The 26,036-nt window shown below is 42.5% G+C and overlaps 1 long non-coding RNA gene across 1 annotated transcript in view; it reads right to left on the bottom strand.

The window, feature by feature from the left end:
• Positions 1 to 26,036, bottom strand: part of LOC146208331 (uncharacterized) — a 131,817-nt gene that overhangs the window by 15,316 nt on the left and 90,465 nt on the right. The gene's annotated exons all lie outside the window — the stretch shown is intronic.

The following is a 26,036-nucleotide window of genomic DNA, read 5'->3' as shown; positions in this document are numbered from 1 at the left end:
CCAAAGACGTGAAGTCTGCTACACAGAAATAGTAAACAATGTCACACAAAGTTTACACCTTATGGATGTCAGCTTCATGTTTGTGACAGACTTTGTTTTTTTTATTCGTGAACTCAGGATAACTAGATATCTCGGGTGACCTTCTCATCCTTTTATCAGTTCATAATTAGTAATGAACTATGCAAAAAACAATGTTTGTGCAAATATCTGCTGAGGCCTTTTTTGCATGTAAGTCACTAAATCTTTCTTCCTTGGCGAAACCGTATAAAGGGAAAGCCGCAAGCTCGCGTTACCGATTCATGCTTGACAGGAGCAGCACACGTTGTTGTTGTTGTTCCCCTCTAATTTGATGGCACATGTAGAAATCTTTAACTTTGTTCATCTTCTTCCTTATCTCTTTAGGAAGAAGATGCATTGCCTCAACACGAGGATATTTGCTGCTGTTATTCTTCCGTCACTTCGGCATCAACAAATCAAAGTCTGGTCAAATGTTGCACTATTCTCTATCATTGCAATTTACCAGTCCTGCAGGCGACAAGATTGGTCAAGATTTTTCCTAGAGGCATGCCTGTATGCATTGTACGTGTATGATCTCTTGCGCAACGTGCTAGTAGATGCAGACCATTTGGTATGAATATACAGTTCTGAAGACGTCTGCGGCCTTACACAGAAAATGATGCGACCCGATATTGACCGGAATAGTTGCGCCAGTGTCGTCGTATTTCTGAGTCCAACATGCGTGTGGTTTATTTCCGGTGAGGCGCCTAATGACAACTAACGAATGACGGTACGCATAATTTGCATTTGTAAAGCAGATATATATTTCTGCGGAAGGCAATCAGCCTCGAAATCAAGAATGTCCTGTTCATGCTCACCCGAAGGGGTGTGGTCGCTCTTCATTAGACGTTTGCACGCAAGGCCGCCTAACAGACAAAATGCTGGCGTGCTTGAATATCATGCAAACACAGCCGCTGTAGCTAATTATCTCCATGCGCGATAACCTAGTAGAACGCATATGGCTCGTAATGCTTTTCATGTCATTTTCGTAGAGAAACGGTATCATTAAGCTCGGTAGAGATTACCATCAAGTAGAGATTTCAATTCTGAGAGCGTTTGAAATAGAGATGTCTTCAAAAAATAGTCATTAACATTTTTTTTTCTCTTTCTTTGTTCTATACAATAATGTGCACAGATATAACAACAATGTTAACCTTCTCAGCGTACTTGGCGAGTGAATAGCAACAAGCATGCAATATCTTCCCCCGCTCAAGCAGCAAGTCTAGCCGAGGCTATTAAAGTAAAAGATCAGATATTAACGCTAGAGAACGCGAATTGTGGGCGTTATTTGCTAAATGTGAAAGTTCGTGTTTATAAAACACGATGGAAAAATATTCATCCCGAAGTTTCACACAAGCTGCCAAGCTCGGAATAATATCTCTTTGTTTAAGACCTTTTCTATTTAAGCGCATTTTAGATTATGCTTTTGCCTTTGGGAACATTGAAGAGAAGCGAAAATTTTTATTTTCTGGATAGCTAACTTAAGAGCACTTGTTTTATTGTTCCAATGGTCGAACAGAGGAAAATCAATTTAGCTACGTAGACTTTTTACGACAAATAGCGGAGCTTGTGGTACGACCGAAGGAGAGAAATGCCGTTCAAAAGTTATCTGCTGCAGATGTAAAGATTTTCGGATGGCACGTTACTTGCATATGATATTCCTTATTTTTTTGAAAGACCTGCCTACATATTTCATTCTTTTTCTTTCCTTCGAAGGCCTGCCTTCGTCTCTGGCGGCCTCTCACAGAAACGATACTAGACCGGATGAGCTTTGTTGCAGAATCCTTGCACCCTCCAAAGGCCGATATGAATCCAGTTATCTAAAATCGAGAAATTGCCAATCTCAAGAGTGTTTGTCCTTTCCTTCGTCATGTAGCTTTTAGGCACACCCCAGTAACAAAAAAGAAAGACAAAGTTAGAAAGGGAAATATTTTTTACATGACGCTATTTATTGAAGTTTTGCCTTTCACGGAGATTTCATGCTATTTGCATGTAATTCAGTTTTCCATTGCATTTTATGCATTATTTTTATTTCGTTTCTTTAGGTATTCATTCTTCTTTATTCAGAACTCCGACGGACTGCTATGTTTATCAGAATATTCTGTAACGAATGCCTCACTGTAAACAAGCCGATTAAGTGTGTAATGCGTAGAGTGTTTCTTTGGCAGCTTTCACTCTTATCAGACTAGTGCAGTAATTAAGATGCCCTTATAAAGTAAGCCGAGAAATATGATTAACGCCCTTCTTTATAGGCTTCAATGTAAGCTGTTTCTGGAAAGGAAGGTAAATATTAAATCGTTCTGCAACTTTTACAGAAACTACGTCCGGGCACAGCACCGTAGGCATAAAACCAGTGCATGCAAAAACACTTCGCTCCTAGCCAATGCCGCGCTACGATTTCATTTTCTTCATCGCACATTGCTCGACAGCTTTGGTGAAAATCTATTAGGTGTGTGCATATCTCCGAGTTTATGGTTTGCAAGTTTAACGTACCAAACGAGACTTTAGCTATGAGAGAAGCCGTGGGGGCGGACTCCGGAAATTTCGCCCGCCTGGGTTTCTATAATGTGCACTGACGTCGCACAGCACACAGTCGCCTAGCTTGTCACCTAAATCGAAAAGCGGCCGCCCCTGTCGGATTCAATCCAGGATCCTTGGACGCCAAAATCGAACGCCCTAACCACTGCACCACCATGGCGGGTATATATTCAAGCGATATAAGTTCACAGCTAATATGCGAATATTAGGAGTAGTTTTCTTAACACCTCCGTTGTTCCATACTCGGTTCCCTAGAAAAATTGCTTGCGCTGAATCTGCTCCGTATAAAAGATTTATTTTTTTCTTCCAAGCTAGGAAACCCCAATAGGAACCCCAATATAGTGCTTCAGCGCTTTAAGTATCCGGGGTCCAAACTGGTTAGACAAATAGTACCATGCTATAGACTACGTTATCCGCCCCAGGACAGACATCACGATTTGGCGGGCCTATCACAATTTAGATGCTGCGATGCCTGAGAGAATTATTGCTAGCTTTGTCGTCTTATGAATCTCTTCTTACAAATTTTTCAATTCCGCTTTTCCAGATAATATATAAGCTAGCTTGATGACAGTACGAGTGCAAGAATTAAACAGCGTTTGTTGATGAAGGCGAAATGCAGAAAGCGCCCTGTGCTGTGCGATATCAATTGACGTTAAAATCCCCGGGTGGTCTAACTTGTTCCAAACTTCTCCTGCGGAGCATCACTATTGCTATTTTTTCTTCGCTCTCACCTTCATCTCTTTCCTCATTGCGCTGTTCAGGTATTCAGTGAGAAAGGCAACAGTTGCCCATGTTGTACTTCCTCGGGGTCAATATTAATTTTCATTTCACAATGCGCCTAACGAGATTCACTGAGGTTCCACCCCAGACAGCCTTTTTAGGTTTAGAATGGTTGCCTTACATTGACTTCAACTGTTATGACTGGGAAAAAAGTAATAATTTCCTTTATTTTATATTGTTTCTTTCTCGATGAAAGCCAACTGAGTGATCAGGATTATACCAGTTGTCTCTCTCTTGCATTTGCGGTAAATGACGTGAATGCAGAGACTGAAGAAAAGAAAACAACACACGTTATATAAAGATGCAGTCGAACAGGATATATTAAACCGTGATATATATAATTATTGCCTATATCATAATCTCGTGATATACCCTTGAGACTCCCACGAATAAGCATTCGGGTGGTGCTTGCGTTGAACGAACTTTCGTTCACTGCAACATTTGCTATATCAAAATGCGCTCCGTTCCCTATCGAAGGTGCGCTTCTCGTAATGGGGCCACCACGATCACGTTTCGTGCGCTGAGTAGAGTCAGCCGCAAAGAATCGGGCACCTGCCAGCAACACCAATGCTGTGAAACCGCTTGACGAGGGAAGCGTTGAGTCCGCTTGATTCTTGTGATCTTTGCTCTGGAGTACTTGTTTTCAACACGGCACCGCTATCATACGACGATGCCGGCAAACGTCAGGAGACATAAACCGGAACAAAGAGTGCAATACGTGAAGTGACGTCAACTTAGCTGAAGTTTCGTTTTAAACGAGCGCCCTTAGAGCGCTCCAAAGGGCTCCTTGTGCTATCGGAAACCAGGCCTGACACTGGCTAGGGATGCGCTTATTTTCTCAGTAATAGAGGCTTGCGTTAAAACGTTAGGAAACGTAACATTTCTGATAGTATTTGCAGTCAAGTGAAGCTAAGTTAAAGGATGCAAATAGAAGCTATTTCGTTTGTGTCATCGCGATTTATGAAAACAAAGTATGCAGAAAGTTAAATATGGCTTTATCGAAATAGGGACTGTCCTCATACGTGATATTGAGTTCGCTGACGAGAAAAGTATCCAAAGATAGTGGACTAACTTAAAAGACGGCGTCGCAAAACAGCCTCCATTTCCAGATTTTTTTTTTCTGTTTTTCCCAGACTAGTTCGCTACATCTTAGCTCTGTGACGCATAACATCAAGAGTGTATACCAGATCCATACCTTCCTCACTATAAGGATTCAGCAATAGCTAAATTGGCTCATTGTACTGAAATAAGCTAATGTTGCGGAGTGTGATCACGTCTTCCTTGCCATATTTTGTTTTCGACACCTTTAAATATAGGTCGTAAAAAGCCGTTAACGTCGCCTCAGTTGTATATTTAATACTACCCAGAACTGACTAAGAACCACCACGCTGGTGAATGCCTCAAGGAAACCGGTTCGAGAACACCTGCAACTTAATTAATCAGCCACTTTTTTTATCGTCAACGTTTTGGCAGAACCTTTCGCCTCTTAATCGTGTACTGATGTTTTTCATGGTAACCTATCATCAGAACAAGTCTTTTGCAATATATTGGGAGATATATTCTTAGCCCACTTTTGATTTTCAACAAGCAGGAGGTATGGCAACCTGCGACAGAAAAAGCTCTATGTCCTTACACAGTCTAGCTAAGCGTTTCCTACACATAGACAAGCGCAAGCTTCACAAAACTCCCCACACTGCTTTCTCCCCTCAGAGAAACGCTTACAACCCCGCCTTTCCAATAAGTGGTTCTCTCTCCTATCGAGTGGAGGTCTGCATGGGCACGGAACTAGAGAACAGGAGCCCCAAAGAGCGCACTTGTGAAATAGCAAACTGCGGCACAGATCTGCCTTCCAACCTCGAGAACTAGGTTCTACCCCGCTTGAGCGTAGTGGTCCGAACGTTGCACCCATCTTGCTTTCACGCATTGATTGATTTATAGGATAGAGTTCTTGACGCTAATTATGAGGCTTACATCATGAGTCGCAAAATTTAGGCAGCTGATCAGTCTCTCTGACAGCCTTGGCGAAACCCGGCGCTGTTTGTTCGGGGGATGCCGAGAACAAGGCGCAGAAAAGGATACAACGAGCAGGGTGTGAAAAAAAATACCTTATCCACACCTACGCGGAATGCCTTCCAACATTAACAACTATTTGGTATTCAGGCGTTTCTGGCATCCGCTGCGAAGATAACAGGTACTAGTTATCTTCTTCCAGCTTGCAGTCGTCCAGTGCGGTTTACACGTTACATAAAGAAAACGGTCCTTTCTTACTCCAAACGAAACATTCTTCTCCGGTTCTCGAAATTTCAGCTGTGAAGATTCAGAAGCTTAAGTGCAATTCAGTGTTTATGGAAAAAGAGTACCGGTGCGATAATTGTGACTTCTGTCTAGGTCATTAAAAGTAACAAAAAATAAAATCTTGAACAGATGTAGCCTGCTTCAATTAAAGAAAAAAACGTAATAAAAAAATAACTTTCTGGCTTTCCCAATGACATCACACGTGACCGCATGGGGTGCGCACCGTTCCATAATCCACGCCAACATGAGTCACAAAAGTACACTTGCCCCGAGCGCAGGGCTACGTGCCTAGTATCTCACTTCAGCACTTGTTACCTCGCTTTAGCAGTCCGTCTGTTTAAGCTTTCGCACATTGGACGCGCCTGGATCAGCTCACTGGAAGAGTAGTTCTATTCTTTTGGCGTTCCATCTTCTTTTTGTGCGTAACCGACAAGTGCCCATCGAACGAAACCGTCGCAGGTCCCCCCGATTTATGTGACTATCTCCATATCGTTTGGATGTTGTTTTTTTTCTTTTTTTTTTTTACGTTTGGCTACCAGAGGATTTAATAGTATATGCGCTGTTCTTTTTTTTTTTTCTCGCTGTCTCTTCATGGAGCTAGACCTGTTAATGTCGCCTCCAATTGTCGTCGCAGTAGCAGTAGCAGCTGCAGTCGTAGTAGTAGTAATGGCAGCAGTAGTGAAAAACAAAACAACTAAAAAGATTCCTAAATAGTAGAAGTGTGCATGCCGATCCAAATTCTCCCCAAAATGCCTTCAAGGAAATACCCCTAAAGCAGTTGCTGAATCTATAGTTGCACAGATGTGGCAAGAAATGTCAAATCGCTCGCCCCTTCTGACCCCAAAATCTTAAACTAATTGATGTCTAGAGAATTCATTCATAGCTATAATTGCTGACATGAATATAACTTATTTAAGCTCGAACTGTATCTAATATTTCAGCTGCTTCGCTAAAGAGATTCAGTATAGGTGTACTACATAATATCCGCAAAAAAAATGGTAAAACGCGTTTTTTCTTTTCATTCCATGCTAAATTGAAACTAGGAAGCAGCTCTTGCGGAGGCTTTATTTGCTAGAAATTGATATGATATTGAAGCCTTTATTAATAAAGAGTTACGCCCGGTTTAAGCCACGAAAAATCTGTCACTAGTTCCCATTATATAATCTGAAAACTATCCTCTCATCTTCCACAGTTATAACCTGGGTTCGATTCGTGCGCTTCCTTCCAGAAAGAAAGCAAAGGAAAAGGTGATTTTTATGGGCATTTAGCTGCTAGGTAATAAGTCAGAACCGATAACCTCCAATGAGAAGGCTATTTATAATCTATCTTGCTGCAGAGGTTCAGTCCTTCAGAACATGACTTTCGTGGGCTTTTATTATTTAGTTATACGACAGCAAATTATCTTGGCCAGTATGGGATGTATTGAATTCTGATATTTTTCACAGTTTATAAAGAATGATTTGATCTCTGTGCAATATGTCGCTGCCTGCACGTATTACTCACAGTTCGGTTCCTTACTGTGCAGTCACATAGTCTGTTTATTACTCTAACTTTTTTTTCTCAAATTATTCTGATTGTATTTTGTTTATCTCAGAAGGTAATCGGAAAACATTGGCTGAAAGCAGTCACAAGGAGGGTGGGCCGAACATTGCTGGAGTTGTTGTTTAGGCCACACTGAATATTCTCAAAATGGCTCAGTAATAAAGCACCCAGATTAAGATACTTTAGAGCTCTGCGTGTATTATCTTCTTCACCAAAGTACAATTTATATTATTGTATTTAAATCTAAATTATTTATTATCTACTTATAGCCTTTGTCGAAAAACGTTTCAAAACTGCCTCTTTCAGAGCCTGACTTTAACAGGCTTTAAATGTTTTCAGTTCAACGCAGTGACAGATAACGCGCCTTTCCTTTCCTGCAAAGCAATTGTTATTATTATTACACTTTAGTCAAAGTTCACTTCTGCAAGAGGACGACGATGGGGCGTGCGGCTGGCGGCTCATTTAAATAAGTTTGATATTTCAATGGCAGAAACGCCGCTCATTGAACGATTGTTTTTTAAATGCGAGAAAAGGATAAATGGAACGAGTCAAATCCTACCATGTCACGTGTGTGCGCCTTCATACACACGCATAGTGCTTCCAGAGGCCCGAGAACTGCTGTAAATTGGAGAGAAAATGTATAACGCAGGATATATAAATATGAAGGCGGTGGCCCTTCTTCGAAGTCACTGCCAAAACAGCACGTATCCAATCTAGTTTAATGTGTTCCACATTGCCGAAATAATGAACCTCAGTTCAAATTTTAAGCGTGCGCCTGTCCGCGTGGTCCCATTTTCCATCGAGATTTTCGAGACTTTAAACAAGATTAAAAGTGGGAAGACAAGATTACGCCACTGCGGGGAAAAAATAACGAGAACTCTCCACCGGGAAGGAAGCTATGACCGAACTCAGTGCCAGTGAAAATTAAAAAAAAAAAAAAAAGAAATATGGCTAGATATCCTTTCTCTGTTTCACCATTCTTTCACGCGCCGCAGTGCAGTCCGGTGAGGGGAGATTCATTTTTTTTGATGAGGGACTCGACAGCTCATCGACGCGCAGAAAAAACAACTCGCGCCTAGCATTCCCTGAAACTTGGAGCTTTTCAGATGCGCACCGCAGTGGCAAGCAGCTCTCTCAAAGTGCGGTCGTACGCGCTGAAGACAAATCGCACCGTCCCGCCCCGTCTGTCGCAGACAACGACACCGCTCAATGTCGGGGCGGGAAATTCTTTCAGACATTTGCTTCGACGTCTCGCAGTAATTCACCCGCTACAATAATTTCGGCCTTCATCTTTCACAATTTTCCAAGTAAAATACAGGCTGGAGTAGGGCACGGAGGATGACGTGTACCTCGTTCACCAATGCGTTTAGAGAATGGAAGCAGAAGCGGAAGTGGCGTGAGAAGAAAATGACAAAAAAGGAACACATATTTGCTCGGGCTCATGAAAGGAAGCAGCGGGTCAAATAGGCGGAACAGTCAGAGAATAAATTGACTTAAAGTGAAAGAGGATTCAGTGACGGAATGCGATAAAAGTAAACTCCGAACGAAGAGTAATCTAGGAATCACTGAGAACGCACGAACATCGTGGAACCGAAAACATGGCACGAAATCAGCAAGTGTACAGGGAAGTAAGCGAAAGACCGGCTCCTGATCATATCTGCAGTTCCTGCGGGTTTTTAATGCTATTTATTTAGCGGGGCATTCACCTATCGGGTTGAAAGCTGCAGGCACAGAAAGCTTCTTAAATCGCTTTGCTAAGGTGTCTGTGTTGTGGCATATTTTTCTATGTTTTTGCACTCTTTCTTGGCTCCAAACTCCATTCCACAAAGCTTGCTTCGTTCATTTTTTAAGCGATAGCTTATAAAGCTCTTTCGGTCGAAAACCAGTAATCGGCTTCAGCACCACGTGTCGGTAATAATCGAGGGCTGCGTAAAAAAATCGTATCATGGTAATTATTAATTATAGTAAATGATGATTCATTAGTGCCTAATATGCAATTACTATTTCATGAAATCGTTGTAGTTCATTAATTAATGAATTAAAGAAATTAATAACTGAAATTAAAAATAAAAAAATAAAAGTTGCCAAACTGCTCAAAATGAAAGCCAGTATTTGCTGATCCGAGTATCGATGTCTAAAAAAGCAATAAAGATTTAAAAATAAAAAACATACCATCGAGCGCGTGTGTGAAACGCTATCGCATCATACGCTTCACGGCGGAGCTCAAGCCCTTTTCCTAATTTTTCATTCGTATTTCATAACATGATGCATTCCGTAAACATCTAAAATTTCTTTCTCAAATTATGGCCGCTACTATCAATATTTGCTTGGTTATTTATTGGCTGCATTTCTTATACTGTGTGTTATACTCTCCTCCGAAACGTCTCGGAGCTCTGGTGGTCAGAAACAAAAATAATGACGGCACGATAAGAGGAAGAAACTATTTCGTTTTTGTTTTTTTCGTTTTTTTTTCGTTTCCATGAAGCGTATTTCTGCAAAAATGTAGTTAAAGTGTCATCTAAAATGCATGCCCTTTCAAAATATTAATAATCATTTGAAGGTAATGCGGAAGGTAATGCCCTACCCCTCATTTAATGAGCTGGGTGGTGTTGACGTCTTCTCAGGCGGTCAGAATCAAATTCTTGTGAAACTAAAAGATGCTATTACAGTTCCTTGCAGAATGCAGCAACTAAGCTTCCGGAAATCACAGCGGTTCTGCTGGAAACACACCTCATACAATATATTTTCTTCTTTATTTTTTGCATGATGGAAGCAACAAACTACGTAGTTATAACTGAGGATGTCAGATTCTTCAAAATGGAACAATAAATTAAATTTTTAAGCCGCCTCATCAAGAAATTGGGAAGGGAGGGGAGGAGAGGAGGTTACACTAACCGCTAGTTTGCAAAGCGTGATGCCACGGCTCCTTTCTGTGGCTCACCTTGCGATCCTCGTTTGCAATATTCTCTTTGCAACTTGCTTATTCTGTAGCCCCTTAATTCGTGTCTCCGCTATGTAAACTTACTGGTTAGTATGGAGCCACCAGCTACGTACCACATTACCTGAAGGAACACCCGCCATAGATATAAAGGCACCTTAACGAAGCCCTATGAACGCACCCACGTGGCCAAGGGGCAGCAAGCGTGACTCGGAATTCAAGCCCCTGGAAGGGTTGAGTCCCCCCGTGCTCCCATCTGAAAAGAGAATTCTAAGTTGCTGCTCAAACAGCCGTGTGACGTGGTCGCGTGACCTCACACAACCGTACTACCAATAATAGTACGGCTGTGTCTGCTGTCAGGTACCACCTGCCAGAGCGATCCCTGTGGTTTGTGCGACTTCCCACACGGCGACAACTCCGAAGCTGCATTTTCGGGTGAACGGGGACTTTAATCGTATCGCTTTAAAAATTGACCATTCAGTATTCATGACGTCTTTTACTAACTATTCTCTCAACTGCCTTTTTCCCACTAATGACAATCAAGAAACGTTTCAGGTTTAAAATGGTCAAACAATATTTCACTACAAATAAAAGTGCTTTATTCGAATAAACAAATTGAGAGGTTTTATTTTTCTTCGGTAAAAGAATGATGGCGATGTACGATGCAATGTGATGTATTTTGATGCATTTGATTTGGTTTGATGTGCGATGGAACACAGTGTTACGAGTCGATATCATTAGGAACAAAGGAATCAACCATTATGTAATGCAGCCGTTGAAAATGAAAAAAATTGGGGGTAGCGGGCGATCTCATTGACGAGAAGGTAGCAAACTAGGGCGAGAAAAGCGGCAGCTAAAACAGGCATTGAATGAATGGTAAGTGATCTGCCAAGCCAGCAGCTCGTGGGAGGCAGGTGGCGTATGGAGAACGAACGAAGCTGTCAGGCTAAGCGAAATGGCATTGACGCAGCTTTCGGAGGTCTACAGGTGCGAGAAACTCTACCGAAGGCAATAAGCAGTAAGATAAAACGAAGGCGGAGAGAAGGAAGCGCAAGAAGAGCTACAAGAACATAGTATCGACCGGATCTTTGCAAACAGCCGAGTCAGTGCTAGCTTAAGAATAAAAAAAAAACGACTAAAAGAAAGAGTGAATCGAAAATAGTAGAGAGATATGAGCGTTCTCAGCTGCCAGGACACCATAGGAAGGGAGAGTTCGTCGAAAGGCTGCCTGGGCAAAGTGCACAAGCAGAATAGCGGAAAACACACAACAGGGAAGAAAGGCACGCAGAAGTAGAGGATAGAGAGAGGAGGAAAGAAAGGCGCACACAAGGAAAATATGAGAGATAGCACGGAAGTATATTAGGACACACGCAAGAAAAATGAGAGAGGGGGCGAGGAAAAGGCAGAGTCACGGTAGAGCAGCCCGGGTGACGCTCCATTAGTTTTATTTACGCTGACCTGACTCCCTTTGTGACGGAACGCGGGGGCAATGTGAGGCCGACGAACGTGCTAGCTATTGGCCGATGCGTAGTCATAGGCAGTGGGTCCTGGCGAGGGCTTACCGACGTGACCGGACGGCTACGTTGTCGGACGGACACCTCGGTACGTCTACTGTAAGCATCTCGCATTTCCGACTGTTAAAGCCGATGGGAGCAACGCTTATGATTTCCAGATTTCTCACCACTTTGCAAGCGAAATTTCTAGTTACGTTGTTGTATAGCCTTAAAACAGGAGCGAATATTGAAGTTGTAGCACTTTTACTAGTCTCTTGAGAAGAAGGTGTTATGCGATAATGAGAAAAAAATATGAACGCGAATATTTTAAGAAAGCTCTTTTTTAGCATAATTTCAATTTTTCTGCGTGTAATACAGACCATTTGATTTAAAAGTTACAGGGCAGCACTCGAAATAAAAATTAACCTTTCGATAAGCTCTCACTTACTGTTCAATAACCCTGACTGCCCGACATGGAATTGTATAAATTGCACCGACACTGCTTCTAGGCAGCACGGAAGCCTGAAAGCAGTAACAGGGAGCAGTAAGAATACGCAAAGAGAACGAACTCTTCCGGAAGTCTAATATGATGTTGCCAACTTTTTCATCGTTATAAGCTCGGCAAAGTATACTAAGTACAAAAATTATATGCCAGGTCTTCCTCTGTTGATTTTCTCACGCGTTAGTCCTCCCTACTAGCTAGCATAATCGTATAGTATTAACCCTGTCATGACAATGGTTTGTCTCTCTTAAGCGTCAATTCGTTGTGGACACGCGGCGATGACAGGCTTCGTCCACAGGCTCTGTCCCCACAATCGTCTTACACACTCTTGTGGGGCCACTCATGAAGCAAGAAATGCATTCATATTTAATATTCCTCGTGTTATCTGTGGCGACAAGTCTCTCGAGTGACTTCGAGGGTCTATTTCGCTATTACAGGGTCTGTACTAAACCTCATTGGACTAGTGTGGCATTACGCGCGTATGAGGGCTACAGAGAAACCGGTTTCGAGGAATGGTGGAGAACCCTTCAGCTTCACAATTTGATGACTGCCGTTGCATTCGAGCACGCGAAGTGACCTTACGGACGTAAGCGTGTACCCGTTTCTCAGGTGGGTCGAGGAAACTGGGGAATGTGAAAACAAAGATACGCAGTGAATTTTGAAATACAATGAGGATGTCTTCTACAGGGCACTCGTAATGGTCGAGATAATGATGTGATGTAATGATGTGAACAGCGGCTTTTCAAATGGCACAAATAATTTAAAAACGGCCGGGAAGACGTCCAAACCTAATCGGCATTTAAGGGTCCAGTAGATTGCAGTCTAGAGATCCGGCAAATATGAAGGCACTTAACACAGATTAGTTTTTACCTTATCATTATAGGCGTATGTAGACGCTGGCAACGGTCGCATGGACTTTTGCAGGCCAAGAAGCCTTCACGGCCGTCTGTAAATAATTTCGGCAATTTGAACTGTCACAATCATATCACATCGCTTCATTGTCTTAATCATGAGGAGTGCATTGTAATGCGACGTCCACTGTTTATTGCGAAATTTCCCAATGTGTCTCTGTTCCGCCGTTCATTCCAGCTTGCGTGACGCAGCTAAAAAACCAGTGTAGACGTTTAAGCCAGTCCAATCTCTTCGCTTGTTCGAAGCCAAATGGTCTTGCGCAGCTAAATGATCGCCCACCCTCCCCGGAAACCGGTTTCCCAGTCGGGCTCATATGCGCGCAATGCAACGACTATAGACCAATTACTTTCAGTAAAGATCCTGTAATAGCGACATATGTCATCTGGAAGTCATTCTTCAAGACGCTTCCCGGCACGGATAACAAATTATTTTTATTGCTAAAACATTACTTCTTGCATGAGTTTACACACCAGAGTATGTCCGAAGAGTTTGTTGACGGAGCCTGCGGACGGTGCCTGTCATCACAGCGTGTCCGCAAGTATTGAAACATTAGAAAGACAGAACACTGGCATAAGTAGGCTGCGAACACTCGCTATACCGAACAGATCAGGTTCATTACTCCACGCGCGGAGCCCTATACTACCATTTTTTTTGGTCTTTATTAATTTTTAAGCACACTCGACGAATTGTCTAGAGTGATCTCGTTCACATGCAATAGATAAAATTATAATGCAATGCCTGTAATAATAAAAAGTTCGGGTCTTCGTGTCAGAGTTATACGAGAGAATTGGTAGGATTCTGTGCGACAGATAGTAGGGGATCGGTGTGGACGGCAATGTTGTGTCCTCTATTGTGCATATGATAAGCTACGCAGTGCCAGCAGTTAAAAGAATTGCATCACTAATTAGCCCCTACGCACGTTTTGCTGAGAAGAACCGATTGATATTTGATATTTAAAACCACAGTTTTGTCTACCTGAGTTTATCAACGCAGCTAGTAAAAAGGAGCACGATATACTATCGCCGCAGCCGCTTTCGCTTCGTTTAAAACCGCAACGCATTCTCGTACTGTGCAGTAAACAACGTCGTCTTCATCACGTTCCAACTGCGAAGCACCTTCGTGCTGTGATGTGAACATCGTCATCTTCAAAAACTAAAATGTGTGCAGCTCTTTCATTTATCCTAGGTAATGCGCCATACACAAATGCATAAAGAAACGAACGCGTGGCAGCAGAATCGGCAACAGTAAGAGATTTCGCATTACTGCACTTAAGTAGAGTTAAGCCCACCCGTGGAATTTTTTTATTGAAAATAATTAACAGAACAGTTTTCGCAAGAAATCCCTTGTTTCTGCACGCACTAAATAGAGAGCCTTTAGTAATTGCAGTCACCGTGGGGAGTAGAACATTGTTTTCTTGATGGAGTTTCTACTTCGAAGAAATAAGCAGCTTTTGTTTTGCCACGGTCACGGCTAAATAGGTAAATAAAAACAGCATGTAGGGATTCACTGAAATACTTATCTTAGAACACTGAAGTTATTTGCTGATTAATATGCTTATGGTTTCAGCGTTCTTTTCAAACCACAATGAGCGCGCATTATTTTTAGCGGCTTACAATAATAGATAGGCGGATTTTGTCCTCGCAGTAACTGTAAGGATGTTATGGGGAGGGGGGGGGGGGGGGGGGAGGCCAAAAAAGAGACTAAGGCTATAATTCCCTAAAGGAATATATAAGGCACGCTACTTAATTGATCCGCTAAGCGTAGAAAAACTCGGAAACGCCTGTAATTTGAAATCTATAGCCTGCCCACTTGCTTTTGTATTGGCATCATTGCCGCATATAAATTGAGCCTGCGACAGGACCGAATTTGCTCAGATGCAGGAGACGAGAGAAGACGGTGAGACGGGAATCATCGCGTCGCTCGGTGAAAGTATCGGGGTCCAATTAAACGTCGCTTCGCATTTCGCGGAGCCGTTACATCGGGAGGTGAGCGTGTGCTGCACTAATGGCATCCCTGTGCCATTAATGGGTCCCAGTCGTATCGTTATCATCGCGCGGTTTGTGGCGGCGTTGAGATGCGCCACCGAGTGCAGCTGAGGTGAAGGTGGCCGCCACACTGGTCTCCATTGAAGCTTCAGAAAAAACTGCGCAGAAGGTCCTCTGTATTCTAGTTCTTGCGCATAATAGCTAGGCAGAAGGTGCTGTCCAGTGAACTTCGGACTCCAGGGACAACATTTGTAGCATTCGACAAAATGGAATGATAATAATGAAGTGTATTTAATTGTGAGAATTCCAAATCCTTGTGTGAAGTATAATAAGCATTGTCACCAACCGCAAGTATTGTAATAAAGCGCTAGTTTTTGTGATTGTAGTCATAAAGGCATTTTCATTTTCGCGAAATCTTATTCTGCGTTTTATAATCCCGCTAACGCACCTCTTTAACGTTACTGATAATGGTTATAACGAAAATGCAGTGAACGGAGTGAATGTGTAATGCAGAGCGCATAGGTACACGATAGTATCTGTCGCTTTCGCGAAAAGTTTTATCCCCATTATTATCATTGTCTTGAACATCACACACATTACAATATGCCAGGTATTCTGATTTTGATGCTCATAATGTTGACAGCTTATCATGTCGTTGTTGTTGTTTTTTTTTTGTTCTCCCTTTTAAATGCGCACGCATTTCACTTCAAACATCTAGATATTTTTGCTTCAATTTTATGGATAACCTTCAGATCTTATTCTACCGCAGTTTCTATTAATTCACAGCAAAATAAGGAATACACCTTTATAACTTATCCAGCTACACAGGTTAACTTGGCACGAGTCACATATTCAATTTATCTCAATTAAACTTGCCTGTGAATAATTCCACAACTACAGCGATTGCTACAGCTAGAGGCTTTGTTATGCATTTTTTTTTGAAGGGTAGGAATCTAATCTTGTGGCCATGTGCAGGTGATTACCTTTACCTTGAAGAGTTCCTTTTTCTGCTCCTATGTCTAAGCAAATACAAAAGGTGCTCGAAGTGACTTAGTTCTTTTTGAACTTTCTGGATGCACTATTGTTCCGAAGCTCATCGAAATAATATAATGGTAGTTATTATCGCGGATCCTTTCTAATCTTTAGAACTCGATTTGTTATGACTGAAAACCTCTCTACCCTTATTTGTTTTCGATTGATGGTTTGTCCTGTATCACTATTGCCCACCTGTTTTGTTTTCCATCACAAAACTTCCCCTCCACTTCGTAGCCTTCCTTTTGCTGACCTCTTTGCCTCATGCAAAGCGTTGAGCACAATATCCGAGATCGCATAAGCATAATCGAGATTTAATGAGCCCTGCACCTCTGGGGATTTTCTAGCGCGCTGTGTTATTTGTCACCGGCATTAAAAAAAGCAAAGGAACATAAAAGAGCAAGCGTAAACTCAAGAAGAAAAAAAAGTAAGTTGGAAAGTGTCATGATTAAACCCGTGTGGGGATTCGTGAGCTGCTTTCTTCAAGACTAAATTTCGAAATTGTTCTTTACAGGGACCCCTTTTTATTTTGTAACTAGCTCCCCTTTACACTGCGTGCCAGTACCTTCTGGAGAACAACGTCCACGTGCGTGAGAAAATACGTTTTTTTTTGTTCTTTTTCTTTTGTCCTCACTTGTTTGTGTGTCGCACCCTCTATGACAACGGTTCATCTGTTTGGCTTGCGTTCTGGGTTTTTGTCATTTTCTCACGTGGTGTTAGGACATGCGAGAGTGGAAGAGTATGCTGAAGAAGAGTATTGGGAACTGTGCTTTCATCCTGCGGGTAAAGAAAGGTTCAAAGTACTGTCGGAGTTATTTCGGCCTACTCATAGCACCCACGTTTGATTGGGGGACATGGCAGCCCATAAATGTACGCCTGCACGAAACATTAGGCGCCCATACGCGAAATGGCACATTAAGGATTTCTATCTGATTTCTATCTGATCAAAAGCGCTACCCCATGGTAGCGTTTTTGATCCATCAATGATTGACAGTATTTTAGAGCTCTCAGTCTACCGTTGGCAACCGCGCCATCCACGTCATTACTTATGCTTCTAATGCAAAACATTGGAGCAACTGATATGCGGCAAATGTGTCACTGAGAGCACTGGACTAAGATGACTACTTGAAGGAATGTACACAAGTTCCATTAATGATTGACAGTATTTTATAGCTCTCAGTCTACCGTTGGTAACCGCGCCATCCACGTCAATACTTATGCTTCTAATACAAGACATTGAATCAGCTGCTAAGCAGTGAATTTATCGCTGAGAAAACTGGATATACGCAACTTCAATCCAGTTAATTTCGAACTTGCACATCTCTGCCCATCAAGTAAGGCATGTGACCGCCGTTTTGAAACGAACGGCTGTGCAGTGTAGCATTAAGGATCAGCGTTTAAGATTGCATTCGCGCACGCATTTTACTTGCGTTATCGGCTAATGACATCGACACCAGTATTTAGTTTCTTGCTTCTTTTCCTTATAATGATTTGGTTTTCGCTTAAAGTGCTCTGTGTATTCAAAGCGCGGCGGCACGTCGATATCGTTCAGTAAAAATTGGTCTTCAGTGTCCATTCAACCCCTTTTCGCATTCCAACATGTAGTCAACTTTAAAACCTGCTTATTGTCCCGAGCCTACTTAAAGCGCTTTTTAATTTTGAAGAACATTTTATTCTCCCTCCTTTCTCTGCCCCATTCTGTCACTGTCTGATCGCTGAAAACGCTGCTCAACGTAGAGTTGCATAACAACGATTTTCACAAGTCGTCGCCTCATATGCCTTCCTCCACCCTGATCCCTCACTACCAGAAAGTCTCGCTCCCCCTACAGACACGATTCATGCCCACATCAACCATTCTTTCTAAATTTAAGCCGGTACCGCCGCCTATGCACCTTGTGCTCCCGCCCTAAAGTCACCCTCTCTTATCCTCCACGCGTTCCCTCCTCCCTCCAGGCTGGTGCCTCTCCCAAACTGGGAGGTCTGGGAGACTTCACTAAGACCAGGAGAGCAAAGTTGTCTAGTCAGAAGATCTCTGTCAGCCGGCCAGCATACGTTAGGAAACAACACCACATCAAAGTTGAGACAATTAGTAGGATTGTGCGGATACCCAAGGCCTGCGTTCCATGAGTTCGTCAGAATAAAGATTTTCCGCTCGTCGTCCTATTAAAATGTGTTTCTTTGTTAGACTCACTGTCTGCCATATGCATGGCCATCTTTGACTTCGACATACCTATTCAGGTAAATCCTGCTCACAACGCCGTTGCAATACAAACCAAGCTCATTGGTAGACCAATGTTCTCAAATTTGATTCTACATGACGTATGCACTTCAATGAATGTGAAAGATTAGCAGTTCCAAGATAAGATGTAATCCGGCCTTCCGTACGAGTGTCATTCTAATCCAAAAGACAATGCACAAGGACTGGAATAGATCGTGCGATTTCTCGGTCTTGTGCCCTAAATTTTCTATATCACACATAGACAACTGCCATCAAATTTTCTTAAATTGTGCCAACTGTCCTGGCACTGGTATTATTACGTACGAGATCTCACCAGTTTGAAGAGGGGACTGTCGATGCTGAAACCACTAATGAGATAGAATTCAATGGATGGGAAGGCCACATCGAAAGGAGCGGCGACGTCGTTACGTTCGCCCAAAGTCACCAATGAAAACTTGCAGCTTCCGAGTCTTCCCGTCTTCCTCACTCGCTGCTGTAAAGGTGGGCAGCAGGCCAACTTACGAAGCTGGATCATTTTTTTGCGGACCTGATACTATATTTTGAGCTATGCAAGGTTAGGCGTAAGTGCGAACCCTGACAACTGTCTCAATATAGAATTCGTCTATGAAAAAACGCGTGTGCTAAACCTCTAGTCTGCACCAGCGAACAGCAATGAATGCACGGCACATTCTGGGAGCTTTCAGTTAAGCCTTCGCAGCTTTTCCAATAACAGGAGTTCTCTTAATCTCTTATTTTCAAAACAAACTGATGTAGCCATTTATTGCGTAACTGAATATCCCCGGGCTCAGACACTGCCTATAAAATACGTTTCTAAGACTTGATCACACTTACCTTTCGATATCGCCTCGGTTCACTGGACTCTGGTTGCGTCTCCTACTTCCAATGTACCTATCGCCACGCGATATGACTGCAGATTCGCCTGTGGCATGACGTTGCGTTTACGAATTCATGTGCTTTTCTCACTAACACGGCAGACAGCCACGCCTAGGTTAGCTGCATGTGAGGGATGCGATTGAACGCTCACTTCAGGCATTTCCAGCCTACAATGCTGAGAGGTATGCGCTATGTATTGTTCTGTAGACTACTGACTCTCGTCGCTCACACTGATGGAGGTAGCAGTGATCAACGGCTCTAAATGCCATTCAGGAACAGTCTCGTTTTTTTAAGAATCTGCTCAATAGGACAAACATTGGTTTAGAGTATTTAACATCTCAAATCCAATCAGCATAACGCCGTAGTGAATGATTCCTTATAATATCGAACATAGGGACTTGTTAACATGCTCGAAATGACACCGGGCACGGGCGCTTCGCGCATTCCTTCCATCCAAATGCGGCTTCTACTGCCAAGACTGAACCGCTGCCGTTATATAGGGCAAAAATTCCCTATACCCCCGCCGGGGTGGCGCAGTGGTTACGGCGCTCGACTACTGTTAACAAGGACGCGGGATCGAATCCCGACGTCGGCGGCCGCTTTTCGATGGAGGCGAAAAGCAAGGTTCCCGTGTGCTGTACGATGTCAGCGCACCTTAAAGAACCCCAGGTGGTCGAAATTTCCGGAGTCCTCCACTACGGCGTCTCTCATAGCCCTAGTCGCTTTGAGACGGTAAACCCCATAAACCAACCACCAACCATATCTGGTAATGCGGAGCATGTGCAGTTTTAACAAGCCGACGATGTGATACCGACAGCCGACAGGGGTGTTGTGCATGATGAAATCATGGTAAGCTGGGATTTTCAGTGCTTACACCTTTGGTCTAGCGCATACTATAGCTAGGTAAGATTTACGAATTGTTTAAGGGAGTACGTAGCCAAAATTAATCAAGATTCAGACAACCAAACAACCATAGCCTTTTTCGAACTGAAATCAGTTTACCTTCATACCGCGTTATGTAATGTAAAGGCGAGTGCTCTTCCTTTCCGCCTTCTTTCGCAATTAGTCTGCATTCAGCAACTGACATTTCAGATATGGCTTTAAACACTCAGGTGTCACTAAGTATGATATCGTGTGGCGCAACTTTGTCCCACTCAGAGGCTTCTGGCGAAGTAGCCCTAACACTGCGTTTTTTAGTAGACGAAGTTGCAATCGATGCTAAAAAATACCATGTGAAAGCGTGCTCCGTGATCTCGAATGCAACGCGTTCGCAATTCTGTAATCTGTGACTAGATAAAGCGTTTACACATTTGGTCTGTTTGCGCTGTTCATGAAGGAACTTCTTTCTGCTGCTGGTTGCGAGTAAGGACGCTGATGGCGCGCGTTCCAAGCGCGTCAAGTGGAACCGCTGGCGCTTATCTCGGGACATAATCCAGACAAATCTTGACAATCTTTAACTCCACAGGACGAAGTCAATCCTCCAATTCAAAACGATGGTTTTGACGCTCCGGTTCAGTGAAAAAGCTGGCTTTTTCTGGTCAGCGTATGGCATATTCTCGCAAAAATCGTGACTGGGTCGAGAGGTTCATGACGTCAGACCCACGGGGCTTTAACGCGGGAATAATCAAACAGTGTACAATGCTCATGCGAAACGTCCCATCACGCGTCACGCTTTTTAGCCTAAATGATTTATATTCATGAAGAAATTATTTCAATTTATTTCAAGCGCCAAAAATTTAGGTTTAAGACGGAAATCAAACCCACATTGCTCACAAGTGACACAGGCTATCGACTATGCCGCTAATGTACGCTTGGGAAAAAGACGTATGTTTGCTGCGTGGTTTTCGACGTAAGAGCCTGCATTAATGTGTTGGCTTTAGCGGCGCATAAGCAATTCATGATATCCTGCACCAAACACGAGGTTAATTTACGTAAATTTGATTACATGTGATGGTATGCTTTAAAAGTATATTCCTAATGATAGAGCACGGACAAACGCGGAGTCAAGTCCAAACTTTGCGTCGAAGGTTAAGGTTCCCGAAAATATTTTACATGCTTGATTGCCTTTACCTGGGGCACTAGGTGTATAGCTGTCTAGAACATTTCACTTTATTAACAGCTCGCCTAGGACAACGATGTTCTCCTTTAATTTATTTTGTTTCTCAACAATTTCTTTTGAGTCCTATTCTTGAACTGCTTTGGCTCCGTATCCTCTCACGTTGTTTTTTATTTTTATATTTATTTCCTGCTCTGCGATATTTTTACGTTATTTCCATATTTTACTTTAGGTTGGTTTAATCTCGTCATGGTCGCGTGCACAAGCCGGAATGATTTTCGTTAAGCAAATGCTATCGCACTAAAAAGCCTAAAACAAATGAATAAAACAAATGAACTAACACAAGGAATAATACTTTTAAGCAGATATATCACACTCGCAGCAATGGCTTTCTCTGTGCATATGCGCTTTCGGAAATCCGGATTTTCTGAAACCCTGGCAGATTATGGAAAGAAAATACTTTTGCCACCATATTTTTGTATAGGTTTTACGAAGGAGTGATTTTTTGAAGGAGTGGAGTTTTACGAAGGAGTGATTTCATGCACGCTTAATTAAAGGAGTAGAAGGCGATGAATTTTCGGCGCTTTTCTGAACCTGCTGCTCAAGCAACCAATTCTGCCTTTAGAAGCAAACACTAAGGATGCTAATTTCTTTCCTTCTTCGACATTGCCTTTTTAGTTTGTGCGTTAGTTTGCGCTCTCACTCATTCGCCCTCTCCACACCTACTCTTTTGTTCCTCTTTTCGCTTGTTACGTTATTCATCAACATCACTGCAGCATGTCAATTTAGCTGGAAATTGGCGGTTAAAGGCGGTGTAAAATACGAAAAATTACAAGGAAATCCAGTTGTGTCCGATTTTTGGCGGGAAATGAAGGTATATAATTGACACAGGGCACTGTTGCATTTCCTTTGTTAACAAACTGGTTAAGAAGACTCCCGAGGTTATTTTTTTTTAATGTTCTCTCGTTCTCGTCATTAGACGCGAACTCATTTCGCGATATGATTGGTACATTATTAATTTAAACAGCGCAAACACTAAGAAAAAGGACAAGATTAAATAAAGCCACAGTACAAGCGCTGACTCATAACTATACCTAAGCTCTTTACTCCAAGGCCCAGATAAAAACAAACATGACGAAAACGAAACAATCACGTGAAACACCTCTGGGTTCACCTGCTGCGCAAAACGTCACTCAAAAAAGACACCTCTTTGCTTGAAAGAGCAAGAGAAGTCTGGCAGACACACTTACTGTCCGTTGAAAAAATATATGATTCCACTATCTCTCTCGTCATCTTTTCTTTGTGGCGATACAAAATATTAACCTAGTCAAACTTAGGAGTGCACTACTTCTTCTTCTTCATTGTTTCACACGAATGGCAATGTGATACCAGAAACGTTTTGTCCTTTCCACTTTCCAAGTTGTTCCGTTGTTCCTGTAGTGTCTTGTTAATACATCGTTCTGTTTGTCCTATATAACAGGCTCCAATAGAGAGTGGAAGCCTGTGCACAACACAATGTCTTGCATACAACAAATGGGTTTCTATGTTTCACCCCACATCCTTGCTTCTTCGCTTCTCTTTCCCTTTGAATAGCCGGGCAGATCCTCTTCATCTTGAGCGAGGCGGTCAATCCGACGTCAACACCATACCTCTTGCCTACATTTTTTGAGGCCGTGTGAAATTCTGTGCACATACGGTACCACAGCGACCTTCCTCTTTTTATCACCAATGCTGGGCAGGGATTTCAGTCTGTGCGTTCTTCATGTGCAACACGGCATGGGCAAGAGTTCTGAAAGACAAGTGACAAGAATTGCAAAGGCCGGTTATAGGGAGTCGGTTATTAATGAGGCCAGTTGCCGGGTGCTGAAGAGCCTTAAAAGAACGCACAGACTGAAATCCTTGCCCAGCATGGGTGAGAAAAAGAGGAAGGTCGCCGTGGTACCATATATGCACAGAATTTCACATGGCCTCAAAAATGTATTCAAGAGGTATGATGTTGACGTCGCATTGACCGCCCCGCTCAAGATAAGGAGGATTTGCCTGGCTATTCAAAGGGAAAGAGAATCGAAGAAGCAAGAATGTGGTGTGAAACATAGAGACCCATTTGTTGGATGCAAGAGAGATGTTGTGTGCAGGCTTCCACTCTCTTGTGGAGCCTGTTATATAGGACAAACAGGACGATGTATTAACAAGAGACCACAGGAACACTGGAACAACTTCGAAAGTGGCAAGTGTTTCGTTTTCGTCATGTTTGTTTTTATCTGGGCCTTGAAGTAAAGGGCTTAGGCATAGTTGTGAGTCAGTGCTTGTACTGTGGATTTCTTTTATCTTGTCCTTTGTCTTGGTGTTCGCGCTGTTTAAATTAATAATGAATATGTACCAACTCGCCCAACAAAGTATCTTGATATGCTTGGTACAGCTACGTTGGCATATTTGAGCTAACTAAAGCAAGAGGGCTTTGTTTAACGAGCGGCTACGATTGAGTAACCATAACTCATTGGTCGAGTGATATGTACGTCATTCCACCGCATTCCAGCCTAAAGGACAACGTCAACCTCTTCTTCGTTGGATTGTTAGGAATAAGAAGCCTCAGTCGTACTAACACACAAATAAATCGTTCTGGTTTATCACTCGCAGCTAATTGCAGCAGTCCACCGCTGACTGGCTTGCCACTAGCTAACAAAAAAAAATGCTTCGAACTGGCTTAAAAGGTTACGGCGATGCTCGCCGATCATGGAGAAAAAGTTCAGGCAATGCGAACGGCTTGCCCGGTAGAAACACTGGGGAGAAGGGATAAAGGGATTAAACAGCGAAAGAGGTAAGGGACGTGGAGCACAGTCGCAGTTTCTGACTCAAGCCAGTAGCTGTTCATGCATGTACTTTTCTTCTGACGAACTTTCACCGCTACATCGATGCTGACGCTCTGATCAGCGCCAAGGTTCGAAGGAGCGTGGCTGGTGTTTTATATGGACACTCGGTCCAGTATAATGTCCATGCTGTGTCCCCACCTAAATCACTTTCAATCGTGGCTTAATTGTATGCCGTTAATCAAAGGAGGCCGATGCTGGCCTTAGCTTGAAAATGTCCTGCAAGATAATTTGGATTGTTATAAAGTTGAAAAAAGAAGCAAAAGGAAAAGTGCTACTTTCCCTTCTGCCTTAATAAATTATTTCAGAAATTGCTGTGTTGATAATACTATCTAGTTCGAGTTGACAGAAAGCACTTTCATGAAATCATCTTCGTTGCTGAAGGGGGCAGAGAAAAGACAGGGCAAATAGCAAAACATAAATAAAATGATTGGCTTGGTGAAGGCGGGCACAAAACTTCCGTTACTAGCCTCACGTTTAACAAAAGAATATCAATATTTAAATTTTTAAGCGAATAATTTGGGAAATTTTAATTATTCTACTATATCTCAATGCAATAGCCTGGACCCTTCAGCGCACAGAAAATGAGAAATGTATAGAGAAAATAATATTTCCGGCAGTAAACTTCTAGTATTTCAACAAAAACAATTTGTTGCAAGAAAATACAATCCAACGGTCTGTTGAGTGGCAGAGGGCGAGATGACAGTGCGAGCTCTGATGCCTGCAGCTGATTAATATCAGGCATTATATAATCCTTCAGGCATCCCGTTTTAACACTAGTATATGTTTTGAGGATGAAAATTGCTGATTGAAGCGGTTGGCTTGTCTTGAAATAGAAGGCAAAGACAGGGAACAAAAAGTTGCATGCTTTTCCATACCCTCGTCTATGCACATTGCTTCCTCTTAACACATCTGTATGGCTTTCTAAATTAGTTCCCAGAGAGCAATAGTGTTTCCTTTTTGTCATTTTGTTCATGCTATCAGTCTCGTGGCTCCCCCTAATTCTGCTGTGTAATTTGAAATACGCTCGCAATAGTAGTTTGTGCAATAGTGTGAGGAATTTCGTCTTGTTGTGCGTGTTGAAACAAAAGGCAGGGCATGAGCAGCATAATAAGGTATATTTGATCAGGTCTGGAAGAGGAAGGAGAAGAACAAGAAGGAAATACAGGGAGCTTAACCGGCAAAAGAAGGAAATTTGCTACCGTTCAGTGGGAAGCAAATTAAGGGATATAATTAAAGGAGAATCAGACAACTATTACGTCTCAGTGCTATTCAATAGCAACCTTATGCATTGGTTCTTTTGTAATTGTGCACTGAAATAGATGACACATAAGGTCTAACGGTAAGGGAAAGCGAGACGTGATGGAATTATTACCCAGTTTGAGACAGCAGAAACAGATTTTACTACTTAATTGAATTCCAGTCGCGTATAGTGAGAGGAGAACCTCACTTCTGCACTGCTTACAAGCTAGGTTCTGATGTTCAGAAAGCTACGACTGCCATCAGGTGAAGAAGGATTGAATTAAAGAAACTGTCCACTTTTGCAAATAGCTTACCGTTGGCATCAGGTATTGTTTTATAGGCCACATCGATATCACAACTCGGTGAAGTTGCCTAATCACTAGTCGTTTTTCGAGAACAGGTTACTGAATTTGCCTCACATCAAGCTCTCGTTACCTCTTCTATCTTTTTCTATGTTGGTCAGCATTAAAAAGCCGGAAAGCAAATATTGTGCAAAGAGACGTGTGCTTTGGACTCTATGTATATATTGTATTTAAAAATTACTGCATCTTTTCCAATATACAGCCAAATTTCACTCGTTCTTGAAGCGCTAGGATCAGAATTTGCACAAAGACAATGGACAAGGACGAGAGCAATGGCAGGGAGTAGCATAATTTTATGTCAGTACATAATTGTTTATTTTTAT

This window comes from Amblyomma maculatum, chromosome 1 (assembly GCF_055883805.1).
Source record: "Amblyomma maculatum isolate TAMU_Amacu chromosome 1, ASM5588380v1, whole genome shotgun sequence".
In the NCBI taxonomy this organism is placed as follows: Eukaryota; Metazoa; Arthropoda; class Arachnida; order Ixodida; family Ixodidae; genus Amblyomma; species Amblyomma maculatum.
This window is presented reverse-complemented; position numbering and strand designations above follow the sequence as displayed.